This window comes from Odontomachus brunneus, unplaced genomic scaffold (genome assembly GCF_010583005.1).
Source record: "Odontomachus brunneus isolate Ranch 3 - 2012 unplaced genomic scaffold, Obru_v1 Obru_scaffold_156, whole genome shotgun sequence".
NCBI classification, from domain to species: Eukaryota; Metazoa; Arthropoda; class Insecta; order Hymenoptera; family Formicidae; genus Odontomachus; species Odontomachus brunneus.
In genome coordinates this window covers 224,310-249,039 of record NW_022639606.1, presented here as the reverse complement: position 1 = coordinate 249,039, position 24,730 = coordinate 224,310, and the positions used below count along the sequence as shown (strand labels likewise).

The 24,730-nt window shown below is 43.4% G+C and overlaps 2 protein-coding genes across 3 annotated transcripts in view; one reads left to right on the top strand and one right to left on the bottom strand.

Annotated features, from left to right (window-relative positions):
* The window catches only part of LOC116850791 (neither inactivation nor afterpotential protein G-like), a 143,913-nt gene that overhangs the window by 40,008 nt on the left and 79,175 nt on the right, over positions 1 to 24,730 (bottom strand). The gene's annotated exons all lie outside the window — the stretch shown is intronic.
* Positions 8,734 to 24,730, top strand: part of LOC116850792 — a 112,010-nt gene continuing 96,013 nt past the window's right edge. The window contains exon 1 of the mRNA XM_032829445.1: positions 8,734 to 11,954. The gene's annotated coding sequence lies outside the window, so the exon portion shown is untranslated. The remainder of the gene's footprint in view (positions 11,955 to 24,730) is intronic.

Sequence of the window (24,730 nt, the reverse complement as noted above, 5' to 3'; positions counted from 1 at the left end):
TCTCTCTCTCTCTCTCTCTCTCTCTCTCTCTCTCTCTCTCTCTCTGTATTCACGCGTTTACTTATTATTCATGTAGAAGTTAATAGAGATGTCCGTTTAAGCGGCTGTCGTAGCGATAAAAATGCAAATACACGACTTTTATTAATCATTTAAGTAAACAATAGCGGCTATAGTGAGACGTCAACGAGTAGTTACGGCGCTAACTGTATTTAAAGTAGAGAAAGCCAATGGCGTCGTATTTTCCGTAGAATTACAGCGTGCAGCGCGCCCAAGGCTAACGATATTACACGGAGAAAACTGTGGGCTACAGTTGTTACATTCATATATTCTATAAATTGGAGAGGAAATTTGTATGATTTTAAAATGAAATCATAAGAGAAATATACAGCATTAAAAGTTAAATGTTTTTACATATGCCCAATCTGTACAGTTCTCACAGCCACAATTTTTATGATACGCAATGTGTTCAGTTAATACATCTTCGTATATAGAGTGTCTGATGATACATATGTAATGTATGTGTAGATCAGGTCAAACTGCACAAAAAATTATTATTTTGCAAAGAACCACGTAAAATGTTGAATTATTAATTAAAGAAGATTAGTGAATGATCACGCGCTACACGATAAACGAGCTGTGATAGCGATGTCTGTTGGCATATACTTATAGATTAGGTTAAACTGAACAAAATGTCTTCCAACCATTTTATAAATAATCACGGAGATGTTTTGGAGTTATCAATTAAAGAAGATTGACCAATGATCGCGAGCGTTTTCGAATTTTTTTATGGTTTCTTATATACGTTACAGAACAACGTTTTGTATGCACAAGTAAACATTAATACTTTATTATAGCAAACCATATTTAGGCGAGTGGTATCCTTAGCGTTTCCCTCGTGTAAGAATCGCCACGGTGCAGTTAAATCTTTAATTATGACGTCTGAAATATGCAACCGGCGGGTTTTCGCTCCGGCAGCGCGAATGCGATCAGATTTCACGGTGTAAGCGCAACCTTCCATCGGCGTATCAAAACGACCATCTCGGATTTTAATTTGTGCTTTGCGTGGGCAAGGAGCAGCAGCTCAAGCTACACGGGGATCGTCAATATTCGCCGTATGGCATTCCCGACACGCATTAGCATGCAGCGAACGCCGCGCGCGCGCTTCTAATTCTCGGTTCGATATCGACGGTAATTAATAAAGTCGCCTCTCAGCTCGTAGCAACGTATAGATATTACACGGGCGCATCGCTATCCGCCTATAAGAGCGGAAGAAAATACTTGTTGTCGATGTTTTTCACCCGGCGATCGCCCGATAGTAAACAAACACACCCTGAAGCAATCGCCCCCGCGTTTATGTTACTCGATAAAAATAAGAAACAAAAAGAAATGACGATCGAATCTTATCGACCGACAAATTCCTCGCGTTCCGAACACGCATCGATATCGCCATCTTTGCTGAGTCGCAATCTCGCACGCGCACACATCGCGAATGCACTCGAGCGTGCAAGCTATGCGCGACAAAGTGCGAGAAATGTTCAATAATTATCGTAAACAATGGCGCTGCTTGCGTGCGTGCACGCGCCGTGCATCTACGATCGGGCGACTATCTCACCGGTGTGTAAGCAAATTTGTTTACGCGGATTTTTATTCGTCCCCACCGCTCTCGCGCGATCTCAGATAGTTTATCGATCTCTCGTACGTGCGTCGATATCGGATTTTATCTCGCCGGGAAGGCAGAAGAGTGCTACAAGCGCTTCGAATCAAGTGCACGAAGAAGATATTGTAGCAACAATCACAACAAAAAATATTTTCGTGATCTCGGGCTATACAAAACTCCCAAGCCGAAATTTTGATTCTACCTTACTTCTTACTTTCTTAAAGTGAGTCAGTGAAACATCATTGGAAGTAATGCATGTACATTGATTTGCAGCTATAAGTATTCAGTGCTATAATTATAACTGATTCACTTTAAGAGAATACTCTAAAACCTACATCAACTTCTTTTGATTCTATTTGACCTACCCGAGTCGAAATTTTGATCTTACTTTTAGCTTCACTATTCCATTCAACACCTATTTTAATATTCTGAAGCCTGTAATACAACCTATTTTGACGTTAAAGAAAATAAAAAGAGAAATGTCGGGCAACATATATACACACACGCACGCGCACGCACATATTATCGTTAGGAGTAAATAGGAATAAATTATATTACATTAGAATTAAACCTATTTTGCATTAACTTACACTGAGAAAAATTATCCGATAAAAAACTAACAAACGGATATTTCCGATCAAATTCCGATTAATTTTTATATTCAATCAGGACATTCGGTTAAATTTAATCGGATACTACTTTTATAATGACATTTCATCAGATAAACCGATCAAAAAATTATAAACCGATACTTCTCATATTCTGCAAAAATTCATCGGTACTTTGATCGGAAATATCCGTTTGTTAATTTTTTATTGGATGATTCCTCTCAGTGTACCTCCTACTGCGTTGTAGAATTCAATTTAACATAAGGCCAAAATCTCGTCTCGGGTTGTGGCTTATATTTCAGGTATAATTGTTTAAAAATGTCTCTCTCTCTCTCTCTCTCTCTCTCTCTCTCTCTCTCTCATGCACGTTTGACTTTTTACTACAAAATTATTTGTAATAATTACAACTAATGAATTAATATTCGTGTTAAAAATATTCAGCAAAGCATGTACGAAATTAATATCGAACAATAACAAACATCTCGAGTCCTAGAGACGATACGGCCCACGAACGTTATCGGCCATTTATCGCGATACGTTTCGTATGTGGCGCACGAGCGATGTGTGCAGTCATCGTGGCGCATCTCGTGAATATTCATGGATCCGACACCTTGGCGTACGTCGACGGAGGCCGAGAAATAAAAATTCCTACGTACAGCTATACGTTTTCGTCAATGCGAAAGCATATAGTCGAAACGCGATCGAGCGCGGTGCATGTCAATGTACCAAGGGCTGTATATAAGTGTCATTTTTGTAAATTTTCAACATCCCGCGCACCAATAACGTATATTGATCTTAGGATTTTCTGAACTGTATATATGTATGAGACAAATAAAAAATCTTTTTCTTCAATTTTCAGGATCATATTTTCAGGAAAAATATTTAAAAAAATGTATTCGTAGGTTTCAGCGGCGATATCGATAATTGGCAGGTAAAGTACGTCCGACATTCGCATTATCGCGTTTACTCACGATTCTTTTGTTTCTCATAGAATTTCTCAGGTTAGAGTTAGGACATTGTCCGCCATTTATAGGGAGAAAGTGAGTGAGTGAGTGAGTGAATGAAAGGCTGCAGTGTATTTCGTCATTTCAGTGTTGGAACTTCCCTTTCATTCCCATTCACGTCTTCCTGGAAAATGGCGGACAGGATGCGAACCAATCAACATGCTTTATCCTAGCCCTGATTAAAGGAACTTTGGCTCCTCAGCTTCGAAGTTCGCACAGTCACTCGCTGGCTGGCTGACCGTGGCCGAGGTGTTGGTCCGTTGCGAGCATCACGAAACAACATCCGGCGTTCCTCGCGAATTTATAACACTTTTTCGAAATCCGCGCCGTTTGAAATCCACCGGAATGAATACACACTGTTACCCCTCCTCCTCCCCTTTTTCTCTCTCTTGCACGATACTCGTGCGTCTATCGCGCTATTCGTGAGTAGCCAACCTGGTCGGCAGCGTATACTTATCGCGAGTCGCGGGCTCACAGGTGTTAAGTGCATACCTATCTACGTGGCTAAGTATACAGGCGGCACGCAAAGCCCCTGTGCCAAATTAACACGCGAAAGTCACGAATTACGGCTAGCTTCGCTTTCGATCCACGAACGGCTCTTTCGCACGATACAGGAATAGATCTTTCGATCGTGTTGCGCGGAGATAACTCACGGCTAAAATCGAAGCCTCATGCGTCTTTGGGTATATTTAGCTTGTGAAGTACAACTTGTGAAATACACACTAATTTCTCAAATACGTCATTTTTTTCGTGTTTTACATTTTCGGGAAGATTTATCAATTTTTTTAAACAAAAAAGCGTCTATATATATAAAGCACGGTGTACATTCACGTTGTCATACGTTGTGTCGAAGCGCCTTTGAGGCTCCATTTGGGGCAAAAGCGCAGGAGCGAGAGAAATTGGCGGGGGCCCGTAAATTCGAGGGTGGACGTGTCCATTCTCGGAACGGGAGCGTCGGTAATTGAAGCGGACGCAATCGGGAGACCTGAGGTGGCGAAACGGGTCTTAAACGAGTTCCAAAGATGAGATAAGGACCCTGTAATACCCGGCAAGATCGATTGCGCAGCACGCACCCGAGGGCGCAGGGAAGCCCCTCGGGCTGTGTCATATTTTACGACTCATTTCGTTATGTCTTCTCTCGCGCCATCGACGTTAAACCCGAGCGGATACTCGAGCGTCGCTTTGACGAACTCGCGATTGCTCAACACGTCGGCCAGCGTTACCCTTTATCCGCATTTACCCGCATTAAAGACCGTCGTAATTCTAGAAGTAAAACCGCGCCGCAACGTAAGTCAGCTCGTTGAGAGATATTACGCGCGAATATACCTCTGCTTTCAACGAGGGTTTTAACGCACCGCGAGCGCCGGCGATAATTTTATAGACGCACCGGCCGAGATTACGCCAATCTCTCAACGCGGCTCCACAGAACGGAAAGGCCAACAGGTGAAAGTGAACAATGGTCGATTATCTCAATACAGTGTTGGGCATTGATCGATCTTTATGCTCTTTGACTGATGTAATCGGCAAATCAATAAGTGAAATTTATCAATCGTCATATAATATATATATATATATTCTCTAAATTCTTTGGTATGATTTTAGATATAATGATTCATTAATATCGACTTGTCCATCATTTTGGTTCAACAAATTTTTAATCGATTGATGTCCAACACTGCACTGAGAAAAGTCCCTTGATTATCAAAATAAGAACACGTCTATTATTTGATGATCGTTAGAAAGATAAATCGAACAGTTACTGTTCATATTTATTTTAGTTATGTATTTTGTCAAATTTGATTCGGTTGACATTACGTGGATTTATTTTATATGTTTTATATGTTTTAAATACAACGTCAAGGTATGACATTAATATCAGTTGTAAAACTGTCATCATGCCATTTAATCTCTCAGTTACTTTACATATTACACTCGTATTCCTTCACTGCAAAATAAACTGTCTAATAAAGCTATTATTATTATTATTAGTCGCTTTAACAAGTACGTATTGCCTGAGGCATTTGAGATACAAACCATATTTATTCTCATATATTTAAATTAAATTATATCTTTATTACAGAAGTATTACTCAGAATAACAAATTGCAAATAACAAATTATTTATTCCCATTACGGAGTTATTTGGTATTCCAAAGCAACAAACCATTTGTTGTGCTAATATTTTGATATATTAGCAAAGCCTTTTTTTTACAGTATGCCTTAATATCCCCGAATTTGCGATACCAGTGCGCTCTATCTAGCGCATCGACTTCATCAGTCTTTCGTTACTGATATCGGTATACTGCTGTCGTAAAGATAAGTGCATGACGAAACTTTACTCTCATTTAGCGAAACAGTTTAACTACATTCCCCGACCGATCGTTTAACGCTACATCTAAAGTCGTAGCACAAGTAGCTACACCTCTCAACAGTCACCGCGCGAATATCTGCCTTCGTGCGGCGGCCTGAACGGCGGGTCGGGTTTAACGAAAATTAAATCCCACGTAATTTCGCCGCAATTAAGGCGCAGGCCGGTGATTTGCGTGCCTCTACACAGCAATCTTTCTACGGTATTTTTAGAGTAAGTGAGCGAGCGAGCGGGCGGGCGGGAGAACGAGAGAGAGAGAGAGAGAGAGAGAGAGAGAGAGAGCCGCGCGAGCTACGGTGGTGCGTACGTCGAACCTCGCGATCGGTCTCGGGATCGTGATAAGCGGCTCGCGAGAGAAATAAGTAGTTTAAGACGGTTCGCGTGGCCGGAGATTGGTCTGACGTCCTTCACCACCGCGGAGTGGGGCAGTGTTTTATGCGCGGAGCCACGGTGTTATGCATCGTGCATCCGCAGGTGCATCCATCCCGGCCACTCGGTCGGAGCGCGTCGAACCCCGGTGGTTCGGGACGCGACGGGAAAACACGAAACTGTGTGTGAGAACGAGAGAAACAGATAGAGAGAAAGAGATAGTGTGTCGTGCTCGCTTTCGTGACGGTACGTTATCGGTGGCGATAACAGGCGCGCTCAGTTGCGACCGAAGGTGCGACAGCCGCGTGGACGTTATCGCAGATAATCGATGTGCGTAATGTGCGAAAAAAGAAAGAGTGCATCGGATGTGATCCCTTTTCTCTCTAACAGAATACAATCGGTGTGTTCTTCACTGAAATGCTACGCTTATAACTGATAGTTCAGTTATGAGTATAGCACTGCAATCGATAAAATCTCGCTGAAAGAATCAGTTAATAGTAGCTATTGTTTCTATTATTAATGCAATTTACAAACACAGACAGTGTCATTGCACGTAAATTGCACACACGGAAAAAACAATTACAGTTCGGATAACTGAATGGAGATCGGACGAAAAAATTGCTGATGAGAGATAATGGCTGCATTCAGCAGAGAAAACTGCTTTGCAACTTGTAAACTTTGTGAATCTGATTGGTGTATGTTCTTAATCTTGGCTGAATTTAAGAGTATATACCAATCAGGTTTATGAATTTTACAACAGTTGCAAAGTAACTTTCTCTGCTGAACGCGGTCAATATCTCTGTTACTATGACCAAAAACATTCTCCTGAACATCTTGCATTGAAAGTCGATTGAGATAATTTAAGAGTAATTGGCTGAACAGACACCTCTTGTAGAGATCTTTCTGTTCACATAATAGAGATTTTCATATGATCCCCAAATAACAGAAAATTCAGCTACACTAACGGAATTATTTTTTCTATATGGAAGTTAATTTCACAAACGCAGAAAGTTGGATTTGATACAGCGTATAACGAATTTGTATCTTACAGATTTTATACAGCGAAATCTCTCTTCCAATAGTCATAATTAGTGACATCTACGATGAAGTAATAAAGTACGAATTCACTATAATGCCTTAGCTTTAGTATTCTAACTTCTGTCCTTGTAGTTTTGCTTGCTCTTGGCTGTATTCTTGTTTCTAATTTGCCAACTGAGACTATTTCAGTCTTTTAGCTGCTTTCTTTTAAATTACTCTGCACTTCTGTATACCTGTATACGATTTAGTGTTAACTGGTAAGTCATTCGAGTGATATAAAATAAATTGATAGCCCAATTACTTGCATTATTTGCAAGTTCCTAAATTGCTTGCTTCCTTTTTGTTCATTTTTCTTTTTTAGTTGTATTATCATAGGCATATCATAATTTCAGTTTATGACATCTGATAACTTATAGCTTCATTTACCATTATATTCTATATGTAACATTTGAATGTCTTTTAGCTTTTTTCTTTTTGGTCTAGAGCTACTGCGTTTTTAGGTAACTTTTGCTACGAATTATTCATAATAAAATCATCACAGCACAGTAAAATGTTACTTATATCTCTACTTGAATGTCTTAAATCTGATATTATTTTAATTTTTGTTTACTGTAAATTCTAAGAAATTATTGAAATTTATGGTATTAATAAATTCTACTCCCCCTCTCTCTAAGAAATTGTCCTTTTGTTGATTCAACCAGGAACTATAAAACAATCCTTTTACTGATTCACTCAGGAAGCTTTTTACTGATTCATTTTGAGAGAGTGTTTAGTGACTTCGGAACTCTTCGTAGTGTAACGTTTCGTCTAACGATTTTTCGCTTACGATCATAGAAGCGAGGCGGTTTCGACGTATTTTAGGTAGAATGTAACGACCGCCTCCGTTAAAACTAATCGTTACCGCGCTGATAAGTGCTGGCACATTGCGCGCGCCCGCGAGTTTTACACTTCACATTAATCGTGTATTATTTGCATAAATGTCTGTCCTTACGAACGAGAACATAATTTCACGCAAATTTATCGTTCCAATTCTGTCGCCGAGTTAGTGACACTTCACGTGGGTGCGTGAAGCAGACGCGATAAAGCAACCAGATTGTTGCACAGATTATTACAAAGTGTTCTCTAGCGTAGCGCAGATAAAACGACGAATAAATATTCAAGCGTCGTAAATATTCAACAAGTGTTGGCTCTCGATGACAAGATAAACCCAGCTGTTGCGACTCGTCCGGAAACGCGCGTCGGATCTCCGCGGTGAGAACTGCACCGAATTCTTAACTTAGCGCAACCGGAGCTGTTCACCACTCACCACCGTCGTGGCTTCGCGAGTGCACTCGTACACCGCCTTATCAAGACTAATTAAGACGCATCACGGCCAACTCACGCCACCGTGTTGTTTCTTGATAACTCCATCGAGGGGATAGACACGCGGCGCGGGAACCGACCGAAAAATTCGCCTGTTATTCGCGTGCCGAGCGCGATCTGGTCTCGGGGATGCTGGCATCCCGGCGATGGTGGGGAAGCAGCGCAGCGTGCGCGGGGAGAGTGGGGGCGCACGACGAAGAAGCGTTGGGCTTCTTTGGGGTTCTGTCTGGAGGCAATGGTAGTGGTGGTGGTGGTTATGGTGATGGCGGTGGTGGTGGTGGTGGTGGTGGTGGTGGTGAGGAGCCGGCAAGCGGCGGCGATGCGCTCGTGTCGCGCGGCAAGGGAAAGAAAGAGAGAGAAAGAGGACGAGCGCAGAGACGGACGGACGGACGGACGGACGGATGAACAGACAGACAGACAGACGCGGCGCGCACGGGGAGCAGCGCACATCGCACTCGCGCAAGGCGATCGGAGGCTTCTCGTACGTAGAGGTGAGCCCATCAACGCACTCCTCGTTGGTTCTCGTTCGCCGCCAGTCAACAGAGCAGTCAAGAACAGGGACGGTCCGTCCGGTGGCTGTCCGGCGCACGGTGTCTCCCGTATGGCCATGCGTTTACCTGCGGTCGACCTGGTCACAGTAGGAGCACCCATCGTCGAACGAGTCGTCCTCGTCGCCGTCGCGCGAGCACCACTCCGAGCGCAGCGACGCGCGACCGAGTTGCTCGGAGGTTGTCGACGCGACAACCAGCTCGCACGATTATCGCCTTGGAACGATCAGAGCTACGATCATCGGTGGTCGTGGTCGGTGGGAGGCGTTCGTCGAACGAGCGCGCCGATAGCTTCGCGATCGCGTTGCTGCGAGGAGAGACTGTCGTCGCGCCGGAGCTGATGAAAGATACCGCGCGTCGCTCCTGACGCGTCGACCGACGACGTCGCTTCATTTTTCCACCTGTCGCGTCGTGGCGATAGGCCGCGGAGGCCGTATCGTCACCAAACTGCGCCGTGCCGGCGAGTCGTCCACTCGGAGCGACTTTCACCCTACCGACGTTCGCCGGCGTCTGCAACCACGCGGGACTCCGCACCCTGAGAGAAGTCGCCGCAGCGCACGGGCACGCAGCAGCGGGAGGACCGGGCGGTGCGCGTGGCCTGCTAAGACCCAAGCCTATCGCCGCGCGGCTCAGCCAGAAGCGAGTCAGTGCTACTCCCGATTTCCGCGCGAGCACCGCTCTACGGACGGGGACGTTGCACGCGCGCATCGGCTCTCTTTCTCTCTCCCCCTTGCTCCGCACTCGATTCGCATCACGTGGAATTTGCGTTCCCCAGTCTGCGCCGGTGACCTGTCACTCGGACGGAACGCGACAATCCGCGCTACTGATCTTCCAACGGGTGCCGGAGCTTGTGAAAGTGCGGCGACCGAGAGTGGCCGGTGGCAGGGATAATCGAAGGGATGATATCCCGGGGGTCTAGTGGAGAGATCTCGTGACCGCGAATCCGCAGTGGCGTACTCGTTTCATGAAGTCTGACGACGGTGGGTTCGTGATCATCCGCGGAGAAGACTCTTCGTCGCGGTTTCTCGGCGATTGTCTGCGATACGCGATCCATCGTGATTGCCGTGTTCCGTACGCCGCGATCACTGAGAAACGCGGTATCAGCGCGACGTCCCGATTGCAAGGAGGACTCGATACCCCAAAGTGGGTCTACCGCGCTCTGCAACGCACCGAGGAGACACCTCTGGCGCGGCCACTCTTTGGCATGGTTACGTAAACGCGCGGACCGATCGGCCGTTGCGTTGCCGATAGACCGACCAGAAGTGTGCTTTCTCGGGAGAGGAAGTGGACAGAACGTCGCGCGGCGCCAGCCGTGACTCTGCCCCCGTGGACGGAAAAGTAAACAAAATAGACAGAGTGAACGCCGCTGGACACGCACCTATTATCGGCAATTTCGTCGGGTGTGTCGCGTGATCGAACTGATTCTGCTATCTCGGGACGGCAAACTGTCTCTTTGGACGAAATCGCCTTGTGCTCACGAGGTGCACTTCTCCGGCGAGTTCCCCGTCTCATTTCGACAGGAGGACACTCCGCGTAGACTCGGCGAAAGAGCACGGGTGAAAGATTCTCGACAACCTTGGACTCAGGAAAAAACAACTAAATAAAGAAGAACGTACAACGAAGCGTCAACGGCCGATTTGACGTGATACTGGTGGTGACAACGGCGACATTTGACGCGCGTTATCCATCATCTCCGGGCGCCGTGTGCCAGCGCGACACGCCAGGCGTCGTCGCGCGATTGTTATTATCGCCGGAGGCATCCGAGAGATAACGCGAGAGCGGCGTGATCATCACGATTCGTCATCATTCTCGACGAGTAAATTGCGGGAGGACAGCAACACGGGGCCGGGTCGCCTCATCCTCCGCTTGGCGTAGGGCCGGAGGGCACGCGATCGGAAGGAAGTAACGTATACTCCTCTACTCTCGATCGGCCTGCCGGGACCGCGTCGTATATCTCGGCGGTAATGCGCGCAAATTGCGCGTCTCGCGCCCCTTTCTCTCAGCACGAAGACGCTGCGACTAGAGGGAAGAAGCGCGTTTCAACTCGAGGATAATTCGCCCGTGTTGCGCTTCTTTTGCACACCTATCCACCTACCCAGCTACGATCTCGCGCCGTCCTCTCGTTACTGGGTTGAGAAACGAGCGCTTCGTGACTTGGAACGCGGGATCTCCTCCGCGTTCTCTAGCCGCGGGCTGCAGCCTGTCAACTTCGAGAAGCGGAGTCAACCTGGGATTCCTCGCAGGAGTCACGTGTTGCATTCGACACTCTCACGTGTCGCGAGTGTGCCGTGCAGCGAGGGAGACCTCCATTGCAAGATCCTCGTCTTTGAGATTCGCCCGTTCGAGCACTTTCGTGACTCCTGCTCCACGGCGGGCAGTTTGCAATTTTCTTGGAAAGTCAGGGGAACGCCATCGATAATTGCGCGCGGACAACGTGGAGGAGCGTCGACGCGCGAGCATTTCGCGGAGCTTGACTTAGCGCGCGTCGGCTCGGTTAGGAGTCGGAGGTTCGCGCGCGATTCTTCTCGCCGCGGCGAGAATTCGGCGAAGGTGTCGCGGTGTTCGAGACGAGTGGATTGTGTTCGATTACCATTCTTCCGACGCCGCGTGTGGTAGGAAGAAGAAAAGCCGATGACATTTCTCGGCGGAGACATGAAACGTCCCGTACCGTTATCACCGGTTGTGCATAGTCGAGGGAATCCATTTGCTTAGATCGCGAAAGCGCGCACACGGCGACAATAATCTCTCGGGGAGTGCTCGTTGACTAATTTGCACGACAGCTCGTTCATTTCCGCTGCGTGCGGCTCGCTCGCGGAACATTCTCGGACTCTTATGCTTGGACGCTACACGTGGACTCGCACTGGACATTGAAAGAACTAAAAGTTCGCGGCTGTGAACAATCGAGTTGAGTCCAATTGAGTCAAGAATTCACGCGACTGACAGATTAACATCTACTGCCACGATTGATGCCGCACACAAGTCCGCAATTAGCTTCATCCTGGTGAGTATATCCTCCAGAAATTGCACGCTATGATAATAAGATTTTTCTTTTTAATTGAACTAGTGCTACATTGGAACTTTGTTCCTTTTCCTTTCAACGTTAGATTTTTATTTTATTTTATTGGTTTAATATTGATTTAAAGATTTAGGAAAAAATGAAGAGGAAAAATGAAATAGGATTTTGGAAGAATTTCAACTACCCATAAAACTTATGTAGTTGTCACTTATATAATTGCCACCATCGTATCTTTTTCCGCAAGTGTACTTGCTTCTCTGTAACGGCAGAAAGTGCAGCTTAAAAAAACAGATCTAATATCTCAAGTGTATCCAGTGCTGTGAAGTATTAAAAATTTTCGATTTATTCCGACTGCAAACGCTTAATCGCGGCAGACATTTAATACATGGACTAGAGAGACCGCGTGCGACCGCAATGCATTTCTTATAATGATACTATAATCGCCGGATAATTTAGCAGCGCTCTAACGATCGATTTAGATCTATTCTCGCGGTCGAGTGAGAATATTCCGCGGCAAATTATTCTCGGTGATCGATCTTCTGGATCGTCGACAGGATGATTTGCCAATTGACCGGCGCACGGCTACTGAGCGCGACTGTCAACTTTTCGCGCCGCGCGTCGAAATTAACATAATTAAATATACAAGCCAGCAATAAGGCTCTCGGCTAACGAGTCTTAAGTAGTCGAGACTTGATGATAAAAAAAAGGGGGGAAAAAAACGCGAGAAACGCGAACACGATATCCTTGCGTACGCGTGCGTGCGTGCATGCGTGCGACTTGCGCACACTTTATCTCGACGTCATCGGCCGCGTGCAACGCAAACGATTTGAGGGAGACACTCAACCTCAACCTCAACGCGTGCGCATTGGCCGCAATCGTCTGTTCCCTCCGTATTTCGACCACGATCATCGTATATACCGTCGCGAGAAATAATAAATCTGTGTGCATCGGACAGAAATGAAAAGCAACGAGAAACCAAGAGAGAAAAAGAGGGGGAGGGCATCGAGCGATATATACGGTGTCTCTTCGAGCAAGCGTGCTTTCTTTTAACAATAAACGATACAACGGGTACTTTGACGATAAACAATAATTACATTTGCAATTTTAATTATTAAATTCATCGTGTTTCTTTTTTTTTCACAAATGTAATTCCTCTTTATTACTTACATTATCTCTAACAATGAACATTATCCATATGATTAGAGCGATTTTGATTAACATCTATTCTATTCCTTTTAGTTTATTATAAAAAAAAAAAAACATGGAGATATTAATTTTTCTGGGCCTTAATTTGTTTAGTTTGTTTAGGAGACGCCAAAGTTAGAAAAAAAATTTCCTTATAGCCTATATTGAGTAATAGCTTAAACGAAAGATTTTGTCTTGTAGATTCAGAATATATATATTTTTATACATCTGTGGTTTTTTTTATAAGATAAAGATTTATCATAAATCAATTATTTATCATAAATCAATTATTTATATGTAAATATGTATTAATAAATTATTCTGCATTATACCCCGAGTGCACTATGAAGAGGTGAATCTACTCGATGAGATCTTTGATTTGACCTATTACTTAATAATGTAAATAAGCTTCACACACAGTTTTTGAGGAAAATGGTACAAATTACGATCGGATTCTAAAACGTTCTTTTCGAGGAAAATTTTACTGAGAATCGTAAACTACAGATTTTCAGTAAAATTTTTGCTCAAAAAGACGTTTTGGAATACAACTTAGAATTTTCAAAATTCACTACGGCGAATGACTTTATTAAATTAATGACAAAAACTGTAAATAATATCCGAGTCTTCTCTTATTCCATATGCCTAACAGAGAGAAACAAATGATAGTACGCAATGATAATACGCAATGTCACGAAACTGAAACCATAACGCGATCACCTATGATAAAGTTATCAGTGGCACGTTGAGACAAAGCACGGCCGAGCAGAGTCACCTTGTATAAACAACGTGAGCGGGAAACGTGAGATCGTAAATCGCGGTCTCACCGTTTCGCGGGATCCGCCCCGTTAACTCGCAGGTTAAACGGCGCAGTACGCCCATTTTTCGGGGTGAATCGCGCTCTTCCTTTTACTCTTTACTCTTACATCGTACCCTCGCTGCTCCTCACCTTCCCACCCCCTATCGATCGGTACATCGTGCTCGACCCTTCGTCGATTTCCGATCGGGTTAAACAAACATCGGCCGGTTCTCGCCTCTATCGCGATAATGGCTGTAATTTTGGCAGCTTCCCGATTGCCCTACCTCTCTCCTTCTTGCATCACCCTTCCTCTCGATTTCATGTACGCGTACGCGCAGATTGCAGAGGCCGATCGCGGCGAATTTGATTGCACGGCGCGCGACCGCCGATTTATTAAACCCTCTGAACGCTCGTTTTGCTCTCTTCGCACCTGCAACGACCTCATGGCGAAGCGAGGCGTCTACCTCGAGGTAACATTCTTTTACGGCCACCCTCGTGAGATACAGCCAACGGACTACCGCGTCTCACACGACAACGTTGTGCTCGCTACATTCCTTGCCACTCTTTGAAAATGAACCAATATCAATGTTTCTGATTGATTTCTCAAAATGAATCAATGTTTCTGTTTCTGACCAGTAAAAGAAGTATCTCACCGATAATCAGTGAATATTCCCTGATTTTCTGTGGAAACACTCCTACTTTATTATTTCATCGTATATTTCACTGATTATGATCAAATTGCATCAAATATAGATACTTCATTTGAAATGTATATTCGAAGATTACGAATTTTCCTACGCGGAAGGATTAAATCGGGCATGGATACGTGGGCGATACACGTCATTTCTCGACTTATCTTTAACGATGAATTTCGCGATTTAGATGTACGTCACGTCCGACGAATGGCACGAGAATAGAAGCGCGCGAGAGATTTATCGAAGAAAATTTCGCAAGCATCAGCAACGAAAATCCGAGACGCAATCAGAGAGGAAGCTCAAAAATCGCGCAGAGATACTGTCCAATTGCTTCATTCTTGTCCTTGAATTAGAATCAGGCCATAATTGCGGTTTCGTCAAAATGCTACGAGAGAGAGAGAGAGAGAGAGAGAGACAGAGAGAGAGAGGACATATTTTCAATCTCTCTCTTTGTATCTCTCTTTAACCTACTGCGATAGGAATACTGTAATTGGATACTGTGTGGGACTTGAGAAAACATGTTACGAGCCAATAAAAACTAGTTTTCTTATGGCTAGGTTCTGATTCAAGAGTCTATTTAATCCGTAATAAAGGCGCGTATTAGTAAGGTGAGCAGACATCCCACTTTTTTCCCGGGGAAGTCTCGATTTTTTACCTGCGTTTTTTTCGAATGCTATTTGGGACGCAAATTTGTCCCGGATTTGGCCAAACTGTTCGAATTTATCCCAATTCACAGAAGATTTTTAAAATGCTTCCGATAAAAATTTTTTCAAGGAAATTCACGGTCCGGATAAATATGATAGCTTTGCTTCTTTTCTTAATTTTAAATAAAAATAATAACAGAATTTTCTCCCATAACTCCCTCTTTAAACATTTATGAAATGTACCGAATTTGGGGCAGGGAAATCTGGTCACCTTAATATTAGTCGCACGTTGCATTTGCGCTTTAAGAGAGAAATCGCCTTAATCGTGTCTGTCTGCAAGGCAAATGACGGTCATTTATAAGGTCGCATTTTCCTATTGGTTTTACGCGACGCGAAGAATGTGTGGTGCCTCTCTGCGTTGCGTACACGTGCCGCGCTCGTCACGATTAGCTTCTTCGATTCCTCTCTTCTACGTACGGTACGCAATGCCCGCGAGAGACAAGCGAGCGAGCTCACAGAGGTGCAATGAAGTGCACATCCGACATACGCACGTCTGCGAACGCCACGCGAACGACTCCTGCGAGCCACGGCTGAGAATCACGATGACCGACGCATTTTCCACGCAACGCGTAACTGCATCTCTCAATAGCGGCTTTGAGGGATTTTTATCCGCTAGTATGAGCAGCGACACTCTTCGTGTCAATCTGACATAACGATGCATAATACGAAGCAAATGGACGAACGAGATTTTTCATTTACGATTCAGCCCCGTTCGATCCAGTTCGTCGCTAAAAAGATTATGCACGACGCGAAAGCGTAATCGGACGACGAACGCATTTAGCGGCAAATATACACGGAGAATGCAGATCCTGACGATTTCGTATTCAGTTCTGTCTAGAATCGTCCAACGATCGTGCGACGATCGTTTTATAAATTGTCCGAGTATTATGTCCAGATTGCGCAGGATCGCGTTGAAGTTCGATTAGAAGATGCTACGGGAGAGAAACGCATCGATAGGTGAGCGCGCGAGAGTAACACTGTGTATAAATAACATTGCACGTGCGGAGATAACGAAGTCATGCGGGCAATCAGCGCGATCCGCGCCGCAATCTCCACTCGACGGCGATCAATCGCGCTATAATCGGTCGTTCGAGCACTGCGACCGATGTTTTTTTACGCGATGTGAATTTTTATTGTCGTCGTGTAATAATCTTACGCAATCCGTTAGTAGCGCGTAAAGAATTTGCTTAATAATCTCAAAGTATAGCTCGTGTAATAATTTGAAACAAATTGGACAAGAAAATTTTAAAACTGTACTAAATTTGATGGAAGATAAAACCTGACAAAAAGTCGACATTTAACATAATGACGGCGTTTCGAAGTTGCAAGTAATTTTTCATCTCCTCTTTCCTTTTTACTCAGTGTCGCGAGGAAACTATTAACTTTTTAAAGGTTTTTGGGATTCAACTTCCAGAAAATTTAGTAATTTTCAAATTTTCTTGTCCCACTTAATTCAGAATATTATACAAGCTGCAACGTCCACTAGTTAGAGGTGACACCGCGTTCAGCACTAAAACCTGGACGAAATTTTAATTTTCTTTCTAAATAATTTTCTTATATTTAAAACAGTGATAGGAAGGTTAAAACCGTATATTGATATCTTTGCTCATATCCTGGAAAGAAATTCGTAAAAGTCTCCTATTTTTATCGGTTATCTAAATCAGAACCTCTCTTTGACAGTCCAATTCACTAAAAGAAGAATACTAATCCCGGTAAAAATTCTCGCTTAGAAAATGAAATGACAGAAACTAGCACTTTGCAACTAGAGTTTTTTTGAGTGTACGATATCGTATGATGACTCTGTCGAACCGCGGACGCGTGACAGAATCGTTACTCTCATCGCGATCTTCCCGACATTCTCGCTTGATTTTATCGTTTGTTTAGCCACGTCCGTCCGCACGGCCGAAAACACGAGCGCGCGCTCGCGCGTAAAACGGGGGTGGGGGTAGCTGTGAATGAAGTTAACCACCACGCCGCTGTCTGAATGGACAACCGCCACGGAGTGGAGTGTATTTCCGTTCGTGTTTATAGGCCGCGGATGCTGCGGCCGGGGAGCTGCCGCCGGGGCATTTGAAACGTAGCAGATCCGCGGGCATTTTAAGGGTGCTAGGACCGGGGTGTGGACGGAAAACGGGAAAGGGACCCCTGCCCGTTGACTGTCGTCGCGCAAATAACGACTATTTTCGGCCGGCTTGCAGTGACTGCTCTCTCCCGAGAGAGGTCGATCTTCGGCCGCGCAAGATATCCCGGCGTGAAATCCCACCATGGAATGTGCGACGCTTTATTAGGCGTCCCGACGGCGCGCCATCTGTTGAGGTAGCCAACGGAGATCCCCTCATTAGTGTTAGCACACGTTACTCATTATTCGCGCATTTATCTGCAATTTTTTCTCACCGAAAGTGTCGGGGAACGTCGATCTCGCGAACGCGATGACAGCCGCGCGTCGATGGAGACGTACGTCAAGAGCCCACGTCCGGGTGTTCGCGCGCCTCCTCGTCGTTTCTCCGCGAGAATGCCGATCCTACACTGAGCCGCGAGTAAGTAACGATCGGTGCTTTCAATAGAGACGTTCGCAGTCGCACCTGTATTCTTCCCTCGCGACGCCCACACACGCCGTCACTTTCGCCAGGACGAAGAAGGAGAGCCAGGAAGAAGTCAAGAGGGAAGAAGAGGGGAAGGCCCATCGTTTCTTATCTATGGAATGCTCGATAACGGCCCGGCAGATAGGGCTTCTCGGAATTCCTTGGCTTTGTCGCGAAGATCGTTGTCGTAGAATGCGTCCATTCTCTCCCCGCTGCATCCCCCGCGCGATGCAGCACCTCGCGTTATCGCGAAGTGATCCCCTATCGATCGGCCGGAGATACGGATTGGCGATTTTTCACGCGGCGGTATCTACAAGGTTCTCGCGATTCTCAACAAGACATTATCTTTGTCATTAACGAGGCTGACAATATGTCGTCGCAAGCGCCGAACGTTAATTGTCATCAGTATTTTTATCTTCGCACGGCGTGAAGATAATCCCACTGTACTCGTTGGGAGCTTAGAAAATAGTTTATATCGGATAAGCGAAGGAATGTAATTAAACAATAAGAGCTAATAAGAGCTGTGCATCGGATGTGCCAGTGCAAACGATTAAATAAGCTCTACCCAAACATTGCCCATTATCTAATGCCCAAAGATTCAGCGATCACCGCGAGGTGCCGCGGAAACCACGGGAAATCGCGACGAGTTCTCTGCCCTCACCGCTCGCGGCGAGACGAGAGAAAGTGATGAAAGCGGACGACGGACTGGCGTGTGTCTGAACGTCAGACAGGCGTCCTTGGCGAGACCGTTGACGATCATCAAGAGGCCAACGTGTTGACGTTGTCTGCACGTCTGATCGATTCGGCCTTACGGTACCGTTCACTTACCGTTACCGGCACACCGCGGGACGGACCAATGGCGCGACGCGGGTCCGTCGATTGGTCGATCGCGACGTAATTAACGAGATAAATTTGCCTACGAGGTGGCTGGACCGGCCGCGTCGGAGACGCGATCGGAGATCACGTCGGCTTTTCCTGGCGAATTCGCGACGGCGATTCGTCGTCGGTGCCCTGCCGCGATAATTGTCGGCGTCGTTGAGTCGATCGCCGGCCGATCGCCCGAAATAGCCCTTCGTGGCTCACTCGGGGATCAATTAGTCACGGCGCGGGCCGCGTGTGACAGTCAGCCCGACCTGTCCGTCTCTCCTGCCTCGCGCGAAATCTTGTCCGTTTTCGTCGCGGCTGCTTATCCGCCCCAACGTTTTAAGCCGACAAGCGTGCGGCCGACCGCGAGGCACGCGGCGAATTTGCACGTTTCACCCTGAATGATCTCGCCTCGTCGCCCCTCGGTTGAATCCTGAACTCTGAGCGTTCATGAAACTCGCGAACGCGTCTCGGCTTAGACGCGTCGTTGGAAACGATCAGCTACACGCAGATCACTTTTCTCGAAGATTTAAACATCGAGGTAACTCTTGACATTGACACTTATATGGTTAATTAACGTGATGATAATGAGAGTCTGACGATGGATTCTAAGAGTCGGCGAAATATTTTAGTTATCCAAACGGAAATAATAATTACCGATACATGCACTTCGCGGTATGCGTACCGTCATTTAACGACTCGAAGCACAATAAAAATAGTCGGGAAAGTTCGTGTCGCACAAAGATAAATTTAACCTTGAAAGTCTAGAGGATATTATTGAGTGTCTTGAGAATATTGATTGTTGTGGTTTCGCGTCCGTTCAATTGTGACATTTGGCGATCGACGGGAGGTGACATAGCCCTTTTGGCCTATTGTTCTGGTATTGTGGCGTGTTATGTATTTTTCCGCGACAGAGTCATTGTGTTTTGAGTCGACAAGCGATATACGTGTCACGACGCGGATCAGTGTCTTGCACAATTACTTTGTTGAGTGATAATATTATATTTTATCGGCTCTTGAAATATTTATAATCGATATTGCGTTAATTAATACAAATTTCTTCGTTCGAACTGTCATATTTACATTTGGGGAAATTATCCGATAAGAAATAAACGGATATTTCCGATCAAAATACTGATGAATTTTTGTATCCGATGAGAAATATCGGCTTATAATTTTTTAACAAATGATTAAACAAATCGAACAGTTGCAGAGCATTTCTCATCATCTGTTATTTTGAGAAACATATTAAGATACAAATTACGTTTGTTCACGTCTCTTTAGATTAGATTAGTTATGTCTATACTATAGAAGTGTTATTTAGAGCAGCAAATTGAAAGTAATAAATCACTTGTTCCCAGTACGGGATGATTTACTGTCCCATATTAACAAACTATTTGTTGCGAGTATTGATATTTTATTAGATTAGCAACTCTCTCAATGCATAATGTATCTTTCTTTGACAAGTTGTAACTTAGTGAATTTGATTATTCATCAATCTATACCTATGCTTTTTTATATAGACAATAAAGGGAATTACCTTTTCATTAATTCATGAGAATAATAGAAATATTGATCTAAACAGTTAGATATTTTTAATTTCGTAAGTGTTTTTTGCATCTAATAATGCTCCTTGGATTGCTCGTCTGATCTTAATTACGTCTCACAGTGTTTTCTTTTAATTTTTGTTTAGCCTTTTTTGTTATTGTACGGAATAAATTTAAGATTTATTAGTAAATAGTTATATGTCATTAGACATATTAGTAAATAGTTATATGTCATTAGACATATTAGTAAATAGTTATATGTCATTAGACATATAACTGTTATCTTTATCTTTGCAACTTCATCCTTTATCAGCTCTTTTAAGAGAATCAAATCTTATCAAAATTCCTAACATTATAAAAAAAATAAAGAAAAGATTATCAATAAAGGATATCGTTCTACATATCCATTAATCCCATTATTTACCAATATAAAGTACTTAATATTTGTTTATCTCACACAATTCAATTTGTAGCTATGTAAGTTAGTTAATTGCTGTACATTGCTAGTTGAAATTAAAAATAAAGATTACATGCAGACAGACTATTGTGAGATAATCAGATATTAAATAATATTATCAGAAAAGAGGAAGAAGTGCTAATATACAACTGGTTTTTCGTCAAGAGTTTCGGTCTCCGTTTAGTTACAAGCTAAAATTTTCTTTCTACATAAGTACTCTTTCTTCCTCTTCCTCGTTTACGCACCTCGAACGTGTAGCATCGACAAACACGACAAATTTGAATGCTCAATCCGTCCTATGCGGAAACGCAGCGCGTAAGTGTAATTGCCGATCGTTCGTTACGCGGAAGATGGGTCACGTGGTTATCCATGAAGGGCCAGCCGTCTAACAGACAGAGTGGACACCTGCGCGCCCGTAAAGTGTCGTAAGTACGTCGTTATTAAATCCCAGCGTCGAATAAATGAATTATGCATTTCTACAACTGAAGCGACGAGTCGCGCCGAGCCGTACATACACGTCTCAGTGTTCACAATGCATGAGCACAGACGACCACTACCAGGGGCGGGGAGAGGGGGGGGGTGGGGTTAACATTGCGCCAGCGCTCGTTGTAATTCATAACGGTGGTCGCACGGAGAAGGGTCGTTATCACGGGATTTTTGCAGTATCATACTTCGGTTACGGTGAACGCGCGCCCGTGTTGGAGGCGAACCGGCTGCGTGTCGCCGACAATTTCCATCCCGGATTTGCATTACCGTTCACTGTTACGCACAACCACGTACGGCCCAGTCTTTATCCCGCACCCAAAATACGGTACTCGCGTAAAAACTCGCTGTGTCCGTCTGATCGCAATTCACGTTTGCGTCTCGCGCATTACGTCGCGATTGTTCGCGACGCGACTGTTTGCGGTTCTGACGCGACCTTTCGCGACGAGCCTCACGCGATTTCGCCGTCGGCAAAGCACCGGCAATTTAAACGGCGCAAATTGAACGACGATTAGCGTGTGAAACCGCGACGCGCTCCCGTCTGCAAAGTGATTATTATAAAGACGTTCGCGGTAAGTTTACGAGCCTCGGCTCGGCGAGGGGTTGTCATTACGCGTCGGCAGATACTTGTTATATTCCGTCTGGTGCAACGTTATACCCCGAATAACGTTTTACTGTGGAGTAACTACGTTCGGGTTTCAAGAAGGGAAACTGCCAGTCGTGATATTACTGCATCTCCATTACACTCTCTATTGCACTCTCGACTTACATACTTTGCAACCGCATTGAGAGAAGTTATTAATTTAAGAATTTAAGAATTAACCCGTTTAGAATAATTTCAATGACTTCTTCTTAAAAGTAAACCTACCCAAAAAGTACACTCAGATTTCTTTCTAATTTGGAACAAATGCAGAAGTACAAAAAATATTTAGTTCATATTTTTTTCATTTTGGCTCATTTTAAGTTTCACGGGCAGTTTATAGCTTTTTAATATTCTCACTCCTATCATCAAGTACAAAAAAAATACATAAGAAATAAAAGTAAATTCAAGATATAGTTAAATAATTTTAATAAAATCGGTATAGCTGAGACACGAACCATCCTAAATTTCTTTAGCCGAGATTCCAACCGAAATATTTCAAATCTGTGCCAAATTAGTTAAAAATGGTACGAATCTCAGTCAAACCGAGAAATTATTTGTCTAATTTGTATAAATCATTTTTTTTCAACTTTTTATATGTTTTAACATTTTATTATTTATACAAATAATTTTACACGTTTGATATATTCATATTCATAATCAGCAAACCATAAACCTATATCTTGTATTCAATTTTATTTCTTATGCATTTTTGTTGTACTTGATGATAGGAGTGAGAATATTAAAAAGCTATAATAAACTGCCCGCGAAATTTAAAATGAGCCAAAATGAAAAAATATGACTTAAATATTTTTTGTACTTTTATATTTGTACCAAATTAAAAAGAAATTGGAGTGTAACCTTTGGGTAGGTTTTATTAGTGTTATCTCTTTAAATAAATGTATCTACATTTTTCTTCTTTTTATTGCTTTTTCTGGAAGATAATAATAGAAATAGATAAATAAAAATAGAATACAAAATGTATTTAATTTTAAATACAAAATGTATTTAATTTTTGCATTTGCTATGAATTAAATAATTTAACTAAATCAAAAGAAATGTGATATTTTGTTATTTATATTCTAGATATTTATTTCTCTCAGTCTCTCTCTAGAATTGGAGCTAGTTCAATTAAACTTTGTAATATTATTGATAATATCATAACAAGATTAGACTAATGAAAAAGCATCTTCTGTGGGATATAATAAGGAAAATAAATAACAGTTTTGTGCATTTGCCATTTCTCGAAATGACAATTACGTAATTAATAATATGAAAAACTCGTTCAATCTGCCGAAAAAAGAAACGTCTCTGATTTGTAAATGTAACATGGAAAGACGCCACTGCGAATACATGAGGCTTTGAAATTCCCATTGGACATCTTTCATGCACAGCTTTGCCAACGAGGGTTATTAATAGGCATTTCAAGAGACAGACGTACGGCGGAAGATTGAGCTAGGGAAGTACGACGCCTTCGATTGGAATCTAATGTAACGCGACGTGATATTCTTATTCCCAACGTGTAAATTCATGCATGTTTTATGATTCGTCATTCCTGAACTTTTGTATCTCCGGCTTATTTGGATCGCTTCTCGATACATCTGTATATCTTTATGATGTTTTCCTCCATCGAGCCCTTCGCGGTTTACTTCACGTACAAGCACCTCCGGATTTGTTTAGACATTATTTACGTCCAGCCATAAAACAGATCGCTAGAAAGACACTTTTTACGACACGACCTTATGAAAAGCGACTCTTGATATTTCCCAGCCACGTACGATTGAAACGTCTATATTTTACGCTGTAAATCGTCGGGCAAATACAGCAAGAGATCAATTAGATCTTATTATATCCCACAGAAGATGCTTTTTCATTAGTTCTAACCTTGTTATGATATTATCAATAATATTACAAAGTTTAATTGAACTAGCCCCCATTATAGAGATCCTTTCATTAGATTCATTAAGAGTTGCTGTGCGTTATTGCGGAATAATGACTTGATTTGTCGAGATAAAATTCTCTCGGGGATATATATAGAATGTCCTATTTTAGATAGACTAGCCTAATGTCTCGAAAACTAAGCCCCTCAGACAAAAGTGTTTCAGACAACACTTATAGGATTTTGAAGGAAAAAAAGACGGCGACTTTAAATTTTAATTACAGTCATTCGCCAAGGTCCATATGGAGATTAATCTTTTTTTTAATAGAAAATAATACACTGAGAGAAATTATCCGTTAAAAGATTAACAAACGGATATTTTCGATCAAATTCTGATCAATTTTTATTTCCGATCGGGATATCCGATTAAATATTATCGGACATCCGATCATAATAGTATTTCTCCGGATAAACCAATCAAATATTATGAACCGATATTTCTCATCGGATGTTTTCTAATCGGATACAAAAATTTATCGGTATTTTAATCGGAAATATCTGTTTGTTAATTTTATATCACCCCCTCCCATTTATCGCTGTATTATCTGATATTATCGTCGTATCCCAAGAGCGAGTACCGTTTTTCGTGCGTGCATTTAATAAATTGGACGCGTCGCACCCGTAAACACGTAATCGGAGGGACATGAGACGCTTATCAAAAACCATAAACGGCACGAAATTAGTTGGTAGCCGTAGTGCGATCGGAACGTTACGACCGTTTATACGGCACTTACGATAAGTGGCATCGTAAATGCGATTGAATGCGGCGGCGCAGCACAATGCGTGTTTTGGCACGCCTTGTCAGGATTTCTTTCTCTCTCTCTCTCTCTCTCTCTCTCTCTCTCTCTCTCTCTCTCTCTCTCTCACTC